The 8,541-nt window shown below is 47.7% G+C and overlaps 1 long non-coding RNA gene across 1 annotated transcript; it reads left to right on the top strand.

The window, feature by feature from the left end:
- Positions 1-3,225: 3,225 nt before the first annotated feature.
- LOC139575196 (uncharacterized) lies at positions 3,226-6,146 on the top strand. The gene is made up of 4 exons (XR_011674904.1): positions 3,226-3,569; positions 3,769-3,871; positions 5,444-5,557; positions 5,762-6,146. It is a non-coding gene; the product is annotated as an uncharacterized lncRNA (long non-coding RNA).
- Positions 6,147-8,541: the final 2,395 nt, after the last annotated feature.

Below are 8,541 nucleotides of genomic sequence, written 5' to 3'. Positions count from 1 at the left end.
TGGGCATTCTATGTTATGTGTTTCTATGTTGGTTAATGGGTGACCTGATATGGTTCTCAATTAGAGGCAGGTGGTTTTCATCTCCTCTGATTGAGAACCATATTAAGGTAGGTGGTTTCACATTGTTTGTTGTGGGTGGTTGTCTTCCGTGTCTGTGTCTGTTTGCACCACACGGGACTGTTTCGTTTTGTTCGTTCGGTTTTTGTGTAGTCTATTTTCCTGTTCGTGCGTTCTTCGTGTTATGTAAGTTTGTTTGTTCAGGTCAGTCTACATCGTTTGTTGTTTTGTATCAATTCAAGTGTTCTTCGTGTTTTCGGTTTTGTTAAATAAATTACTATGTCCTATCACAACGCTGCGCCTTGGTCCAATCTCTCACCACAAGACGACCGTTACAGAACCACCCACCAAATACGGACCAAGCAGCGTGAGTTCGAGCAGTGGCCCAATACACAGGAATGGACATGGGAGGAAGTCTTGAACGGCAAGGGTTGCTACACATGGGAGGAGATCCTGGCTGGAAAGGATCGCCTCCCATCGGAACAGCTGGAGGCAGCGAGGAGAGCAGAGGCAACCGGTGAGAGGAACCGGAGGTATGAAGGTACGCTTCTAGAACGGAAGCCCGTGAAGAAACCCCAAACATTTCTTGGGAGGGGGCTAAGAGGTAGTGGGCCGAGGGCAGGTAGGAGACCTGCCCTCGGTAGGAGACCTGAGACCTAACCGTGGAGAGCGGGAGTACGGGCAGACACCGTGTTACGCAGTAGAGCGCACGGTGTCTCCTGTACGTGTTCATAGCCCGGTGCGGGTTATTCCACCTCCCCGCACTGGTAGGGCTAGATTGGGCATTGAGCCAGGTGCCATGAAGCCGGCTCAACGCGTCTGGTCTCCAGTGCGTCTCCTCGGGCCGGCATACATGGCACCAGCCTTACGCATGGTGTCCCCGGTTCGCCTACATAGCCCGGTGCGGGTTATTCCACCTCCCCGCACTGGTCGGGCGACGGGGAGCATTCAACCAGGTAAGGTTGGGCAGGCTCGGTGCTCAAGGGAGCCAGTACGCCTGCACGGTCCGGTATATCCGGCGCCACCTTCCCGCCCCAGCCCAGTACCACCAGTGCCTACACCACGCACCAGGCTTCCAGTGCGTCTCCAGAGCCCTATTCCTCCTCCACGCACTCTCCCTATGGTGCGTGTCTCCAGCCCGGTGCCTCCTGTTCCGACACCACACACCAAGCCACAGGTGCGTCTCCAGAGCCCTGTACACACTGTTCCTTCTCCCCGTACTCGTCCTGATGTGCGTGCCCTCAGCCCGGTACCACCAGTGCCGGTACCACGCACCAGGCCCATAGTACGCTTTGAGAGTTCAGTGTGCCCTGTCCCTGCTCCCCGCACTAGCCTGAAGGTGCGTGTCCTTAGCCCGGTGCCTCCAGGTCCGGCACCACGCACCAGGCCTACAGTGCGCCTCATCCGGCCAGAGCTGCCCGTCTGCCAAGCGCCATCTGAGCCATCCGTCTACCCAGTGCCATCTGAGCCATCCGTCTACCCAGTGCCATCTGAGCCATCCGTCTACCCAGCGCCATCTGAGCCATCCGTCTGCCCAGTGCCATCTGAGCCATCCGTCTACCCAGCGCCATCTGAGCCATCTGTCTACCCAGCGCCATCTGAGCCATCCGTCTACCAAGCGCCATCTGAGCCATCCGTCTGTCCCGAGCCATTAGAGCCGCCCGTCTGTCCCGAGCCGTCAGAGCCGTTTGTCAGTCAGGAGCCGCTAGAGCCATTCGTCAGTCAGGATCTGCCAGCCAACCAGCCAACCAGACAACCGTCTACCCAGCCGCCAACCAGACAGGATCTGCCAGAGCCGCCAACCAGACAGGATCTGCCAGAGCCGCCAACCAGACAGGATCTGCCAGAGCCGCCAACCAGACAGGATCTGCCAGAGCCGCCAACCAGACAGGATCTGCCAGAGCCACCAGTCAGCCAGGATCTGCCAGAGCCGCCAGCGAGCCATGAGCAGCCAGAGCCGCCAGCGAGCCATGAGCAGCCAGAGCCGTCAGCGAGCCATGAGCAGCCAGAGCCGTCAGCGAGCCATGAGCAGCCAGAGCCGTCAGCGAGCCATGAACAGCCAGAGCCGTCAGCGAGCCATGAGCAGTCAGAGCCAGCCAGCCAGGAGCTGCCAGCCAGCCAGGATCCGCCAGAGCCAGCCAGCCAGGATCCGCCAGAGCCAGCCAGCCAGGATCCGCCAGAGCCAGCCAGCCAGGATCCGCCAGAGCCAGCCAGCCAGGATCCGCCCCTCAGTCCGGAGCTGCCGTCCCTCAGTCCGGTGCTGCCCCTTGTCCCGGTGCTGCTCCTTGTCCCGGTGCTGCCCCTTGTCCCGGTGCTGCCCCTCAATCCGGAGCTGCCGTCCTTCAGTCCGGAGCTGCCGTCCTTCAGTCCGGAGCTGCCCCTTATCCCGGTGCTGCCCCTTATCCCGGTGCTGCCCCTTATCCCAGTGCTGCCCCTTATCCCGGTGCTGCCCCTTATCCCGGTGCTGGTCATTATCTCGGTGTTGCCCCTTAAATTAGGTGGGTGGAATAGGAGGGTGGTCATTCGGAGGGGGATACGGAAGCTGGGATTGACTATGGTGGGGTGGGGACCTCGCACAGAGCCTGAGCCACCACCGTGGTCAGATGCCCACCCAGACCCTCCCCTAGACTTTTGGTGGTGCGTCCGGAGTACGCACCTTGAGGGGGGGGGGGTTATGTCACGTTCCTGACCTGTTTTCTGTTGTTTTTGTATGTGTTAGTCGGTCAGGGCGTGAGTGTGGGTGGGCATTCTATGTTATGTGTTTCTATGTTGGTTAATGGGTGACCTGATATGGTTCTCAATTAGGGGCAGGTGGTTTTCATCTCCTCTGATTGAGAACCATATTAAGGTAGGTGGTTTCACATTGTTTGTTGTGGGTGGTTGTCTTCCGTGTCTGTTTGCACCACACGGGACTGTTTCGTTTTGTTCGTTCGGTTTTTGTGTAGTCTATTTTCCTGTTCGTGCGTTCTTCGTGTTATGTAAGTTCTTTTGTTCAGGTCAGTCTACGTCGTTTGTTGTTTTGTATCAATTCAAGTGTTCTTCGTGTTTTCGGTTTTGTTAAATAAATTACTATGTCCTATCACAACGCTGCGCCTTGGTCCAATCTCTCACCACAAGACCACCGTTACACTCCTTGTTCGGGTGGTGTTCGGCGGTCGATGTCACCGGTCTTCTAGCCATCATCGATCCATTTTTCATTTTCCATTGGTTTTGTCTTGTCTTCCCACACACCTGTTTTCAATCCCATCCATTACCTCTTGTGTATTTAACCCTCTGTTTCCCCTCATGTCTTTGTCAGAGATTGTTTTATGTCAAGTGTTGTTTCTTGGTGTATAGGTGCGCGACGGGTCCTCGTACCCATGTTTATTTTATGTATATACATTTTCGTGTTTGGAGCATGTTAAGTGGACATTTATTAAAAGTCTCCATTTAAACTCCGTTTAACTCTCCTGCGCCTGACTTCCCTGCCACCTATACACACGACTCTGACAGTAACAGGCAGTTTACTTTGGGTACGTCATTCATCCAAACTTCCAAAAACTGCCCCCTAGCCTTAAGAAATTTTAACTTTGCATTGTTGGGAAAATGCTTGTATGTAAGCATTTCATTTTAAAGTCTACACCTGTTGTATTCCGTGCATGTGACAAATACAATTGGATATGATTTGAAAGACCCTATACGGATTGACCATAAAATGCATGCTTCCAGCAGAATGCACAGCCAACAACTATGGTTTGTATGCCCTGCCGAAAGATCCATTCATGCGGAATAGGTGGTTGGAATTTGTTGGTCCCCAGTGGTGGTGAGTATACTGGTAGGTAGACCATAGACTGCTGGTTATGTATCTGGTTATGTATATTTTGATAATCATTATCACAATTATCTCTAGCATAGCTAACATTAGCTAGCTAGCTAGCTAGCTAGCTACCAACTAGCTATCTACATTTACATTACATTTAAGTCATTTAGCAGACGCTCTTATCCAGAGCGACTTACAAATTGGTGCATTCACCTTATGATATCCAGTGGAACAACCACTTTACAATAGTGCATCTAACTCTTTTAAGGGGGGGGGGGGGGTTAGAAGGATTACTTTATCCTATCCTAGGTATTCCTTAAAGAGGTGGGGTTTCAGGTGTCTCCGGAAGGTGGTGATTGACTCCGCTGACCTGGCGTCGTGAGGGAGTTTGTTCCACCATTGGGGTGCCAGAGCAGCGAACAGTTTTGACTGGGCTGAGCGGGAACTGTACTTCCTCAGAGGTAGGGAAGCGAGCAGGCCAGAAGTGGCTAATGTTAGCCTACCTCAATACAACTCAGTTTTGACTTGGAAACACGATAACATTTCAAAAGAAGGCAAATAATCAGTAGGACAACCGTTTGTCATGATTGTGATGTCGCCAGATTGACTTTAGATGCAGTATAACTTTAGCCAACTAACTAAGATTGAGGGGACCACCTTATTTTAGCTAGCTAACATTAGCATTTCTAGCTATTTTTGACTAACTTTGCTAGTAACTGTAATGGATGCAGCAATGGTGGTACTCTATAGTCTCTATAGTACTCTATATACTCTATAGTCAGTCTCCTACAATGTCCTGTCCAGTCGGCAGGCAGACACAGGACTTTTCTACAGGGCTCAGATGTGTTTCGGTCCATTTCCAGTTCAATCTGGCCTGGAGCCCACTGTAGCTCTCTGGTAACATACAATATCTGCCCCGTTGTCTTAAAGGACCCATTAAAGGACTATGCCAGTTCTGGATTTACTAGATTTACACATCTAGTTTTTCTGGATCTATGTCAAGTAATGCAAGTGGAAAAAATGGCACAGCAGCCAATTTGGGAGGGGGTGTGGATGACCACACACCATAGCAGTCATCTTTTTACTAGCTAACTCATGTCTGAGTACAACAGTGTACTAACTAGCAGCAACAAACTCAAACAAACCCAGGGCCATAGCAAAACATCACAGTTGGTTGCATACACTGTAGTGTAACGGCGTCACTGGCCTGAAATCTAATCCAATCTGGAGTGAGTCAGTCTACATCTGTAAAGCATAGAATTAGCTTCCACACAAGATTACGTTATATTCTCTAGCTATGTTTATAATTGAGGAATGATGACAATCGTTGACCCTGTTTTTCTGTGAGACAAAGTGCCCAGTTTGGCCAGACTGATGCCCAGTTGGGCCAGACTGATGCCCAGTTGGGCCAGACTGATGCCCAGTTGGGCCAGACTGATGCCCAGTTGGGCCAGACTGATGCCCAGTTGGGCCAGACTGATGCCCAGTTGGGCCAGACTGATGCCCAGTTGGGCCAGACTGATGCCCAGTTGGGCCAGACTGATGCCCTGGTCATGAACGGATGCCGGGACCTACCTATTTTCACAGCTTGTCAGGCAAAACCTCAGAAGAAAGTGCGTCATGCGACACAAGTACCCACAAGTACCTCCTCCGTTGTTGCCAGGGACACACCATCACAGACGGCTTCATCAACAATGACAGGTAATGTGTGCTATGTGAAATGTGAAAAGTTGTATTAAAAAATAGCCTGCTACTTGATAAAACAGTCGGCTAATGCTCCAGCCAAGCAACTGCAACTAGTAGAGTAATCTTGGTTGTGAAGTGCATTAGCAAAAAGCTGTGTCTTTTCTTTAGAACAAAATGCAATTTACCACTTGTCTGTCTATTATATCCCCCCGTTCACAGGCCCTCCCAGTCAACACCACCCCATAAGATTGCCTGCTGCAGTTATTCGAGAGATGTCCAGTTTTCAGCCGAACATGCAGCATAAAGAAGACTAGCAAGTGGGCCCTCATCAGAATCATGCAGACATGACCTCGCTGTGAGCATTCCTACACTATGAATGGAAAAGTCAACCACATGTTGGCAAGTATCTGGCCAGCAACCTGCACATGTCGGTGGCAACAGCTTTCACAGGCTCATCATTTGTACAAATACAGAAGGTAACCCACTTCATTACTTTGATTAATTTGATAACCCAATTGTGAAACATAATTTATGTAAACTGACATTATTTGCTGCTTATTTTCTACTTCTTAGATGCATGTAATGTCCAGGGCATAACCTAGCCTGGTGGAACCAGCCTGATCGCTGTGTTCACCATTCTATTTCACTTCACATTTGATATCTGAAGTGAAATAGAAAGGTGAACACAGCGATCAGGTTGGTTGCACCAGGCTAGGTTATGCCCTGGACAAAAAAATCTGATGTAACCTATACTAACTGCTATTGGTAATAGAACAGCGAATATGTGTGTATGTGTTCACATATGGAGCCAGCACATGGAGACTTGCAAGATGATGTGATGAAGTCCAGACTGACAGACAGGCTTGATACGGATGTCTCTGAATGACCTGGCACTCGGCATTAAATTGTTACTAGACACAACTTTTACTTGTATTGTCTTTTTTTTAATGATTGAATTGAATAGTATCAGTCAATATGGGGAGGGAGAAACCCGGTGTATTCTGCACCAGGATCAGGGAATTCCTGTTGTACAGTGACTTGCAAAAGTATTCATCCTCCTTGGTGTTTTTCCTATGTTGTTATGTATTCAGTACCACTACGGCCACTTTACGTGTTGTAAATGATATTACTAATGCCCTAGATAATAGAAAGTACTGTGCCGCCTTGTTCATAGATTTGTCTAAAGCTTTTGACACTGTAGACCATGCGATACTTTTGGGTAAGCTGTCGTTAATAGGACTGGGATCGGATGCCTGTCGTTGGTTTCATGACTATCTAAAGGATAGAAGTCAGGCTGTTAGAGTCGACGGCATCCAGTCGGAGCCATTGGAGTTGGTTAAAGAGGTCCCACAAGGTTCTATACTTGGTCCATTACTGTTTACTCGCTACATAAACAATATCGGTGATGAGATAAGAAAGTGTAAAATGCATTTATATGCTGATGACACTGTCATGTACTCTATCGCTTCAACAGCTGACCAAGCATTATCACTATTGGAGACAGATTTTAAGATATTACAAGGTCTTTTATACAACTGAAACTTGTTTTAAATGCAAAGAAAACATTTTATTTTATGATTTTTAATAGATTCAAACAGTTGGTTGGAAAATACACTCGCGCTTAAAAGCTTTGATGGCTCTCGAATTAATCAGCATATAAATACTTGGGGACATGGTTGAATGATAAACTGTCTTTTAAAATGCATGTTGACGAACTTTAAACGGCTAAAAATCAAGCTAGGCTTCCTCTATAGAAACAGGACATGTTTGTCCTCTACAAATAGAAGAGAAATTGTGCAAGATACTTTTATGTCTGTTATAGATCATGGGGATATTATCTACATGCATGCTACGGCATCCATACTTAAATCGCTGGATGCTACTTATCATTGCACACTTAGGTTTATTATGGGTGCTAGCTACAGAACTGACCACTATGTTTTATATTACAATGTGGGTTGGACTTCGCTGTCCATGAGACGAGAACAACATGCTCTCGTGTTTGTCTATAAAGCACTTCTGAATAAACTACCTTCTTATTTATCATCACTCATCAACATTAGAATTATAATTCCTAAAATCAGGTCTCAAACATTGATTACACTTGAGGCCCATGCGATTTCCACAGAATTGGGTATGGCTGACTTTCCCTGTTACGCTCCTTGCCTATGGAATAGCCTGCAGACTAAACTTAAACTTGAGGCTCTTGTCCCCCTTGCTAATTTTAAACATTTATTGGAAGATTTATATTTTTGTATTGCTTGTAACTGTTTCGGGTTGTGCTGTTGTGCTGTTAAGGGAATAACCTATGTGTAAATGTAACAATCTGCTGCTGTATTTTTTGTGGTATCTGTGATCGTTTTTTTGTCTTGTGTAATGTCTTAATCATTGTACCTAAACTGTATGTGTAAATATGTATACGCAGGGCCCAGCTGTAAAAGAGACCTTGGTCTCAGTCTGTGTTCCTTGTTGAAATAAAGGTATAATAATATGTGCATATGTATTCACCCCCTTTGCTATGAAGCCCCTAAATAAGATCTGGTGCAACCAATTACCTTCAGAAGTCACATAATTAGTTAAATAAAGTCCACCTGTGTGCAATCTAAGTGTCACATGATCTCAGTATATATACACATGTTCTGAAAGGCCCCCGAGTCTAAAATACCACTAAGCAAGGGGCACCACCAATCAAGCGGCACCATGAAGACCAAGGGGCTCTCCAAACAGGTCAATGACAAAGTTGTGGAGAAGCACAGATCAGGGTTGAGTTATAAAAAAAGATCAGAATCTTTGAACATCCCATGGAGCACCATTAAATCCATTATTAAAAAATGGAAAGAATATGGCACCACAACAAACCTGCCAAGAGAAGGCCGCCCACCAAAACTCACGGACCAGGCAAGGAGGGCATTAATCAGAGAGGCAACAAAGAGACCAAAGATAACCCTGATGGAGCTGCAAAGCTCCACAGCGGAGATTGGAGTATCTGTCCATAGGAC

Source organism: Salvelinus alpinus, chromosome 5 (genome assembly GCF_045679555.1).
Source record: "Salvelinus alpinus chromosome 5, SLU_Salpinus.1, whole genome shotgun sequence".
Classification (NCBI taxonomy): Eukaryota; Metazoa; Chordata; class Actinopteri; order Salmoniformes; family Salmonidae; genus Salvelinus; species Salvelinus alpinus.
This window is presented reverse-complemented; position numbering and strand designations above follow the sequence as displayed.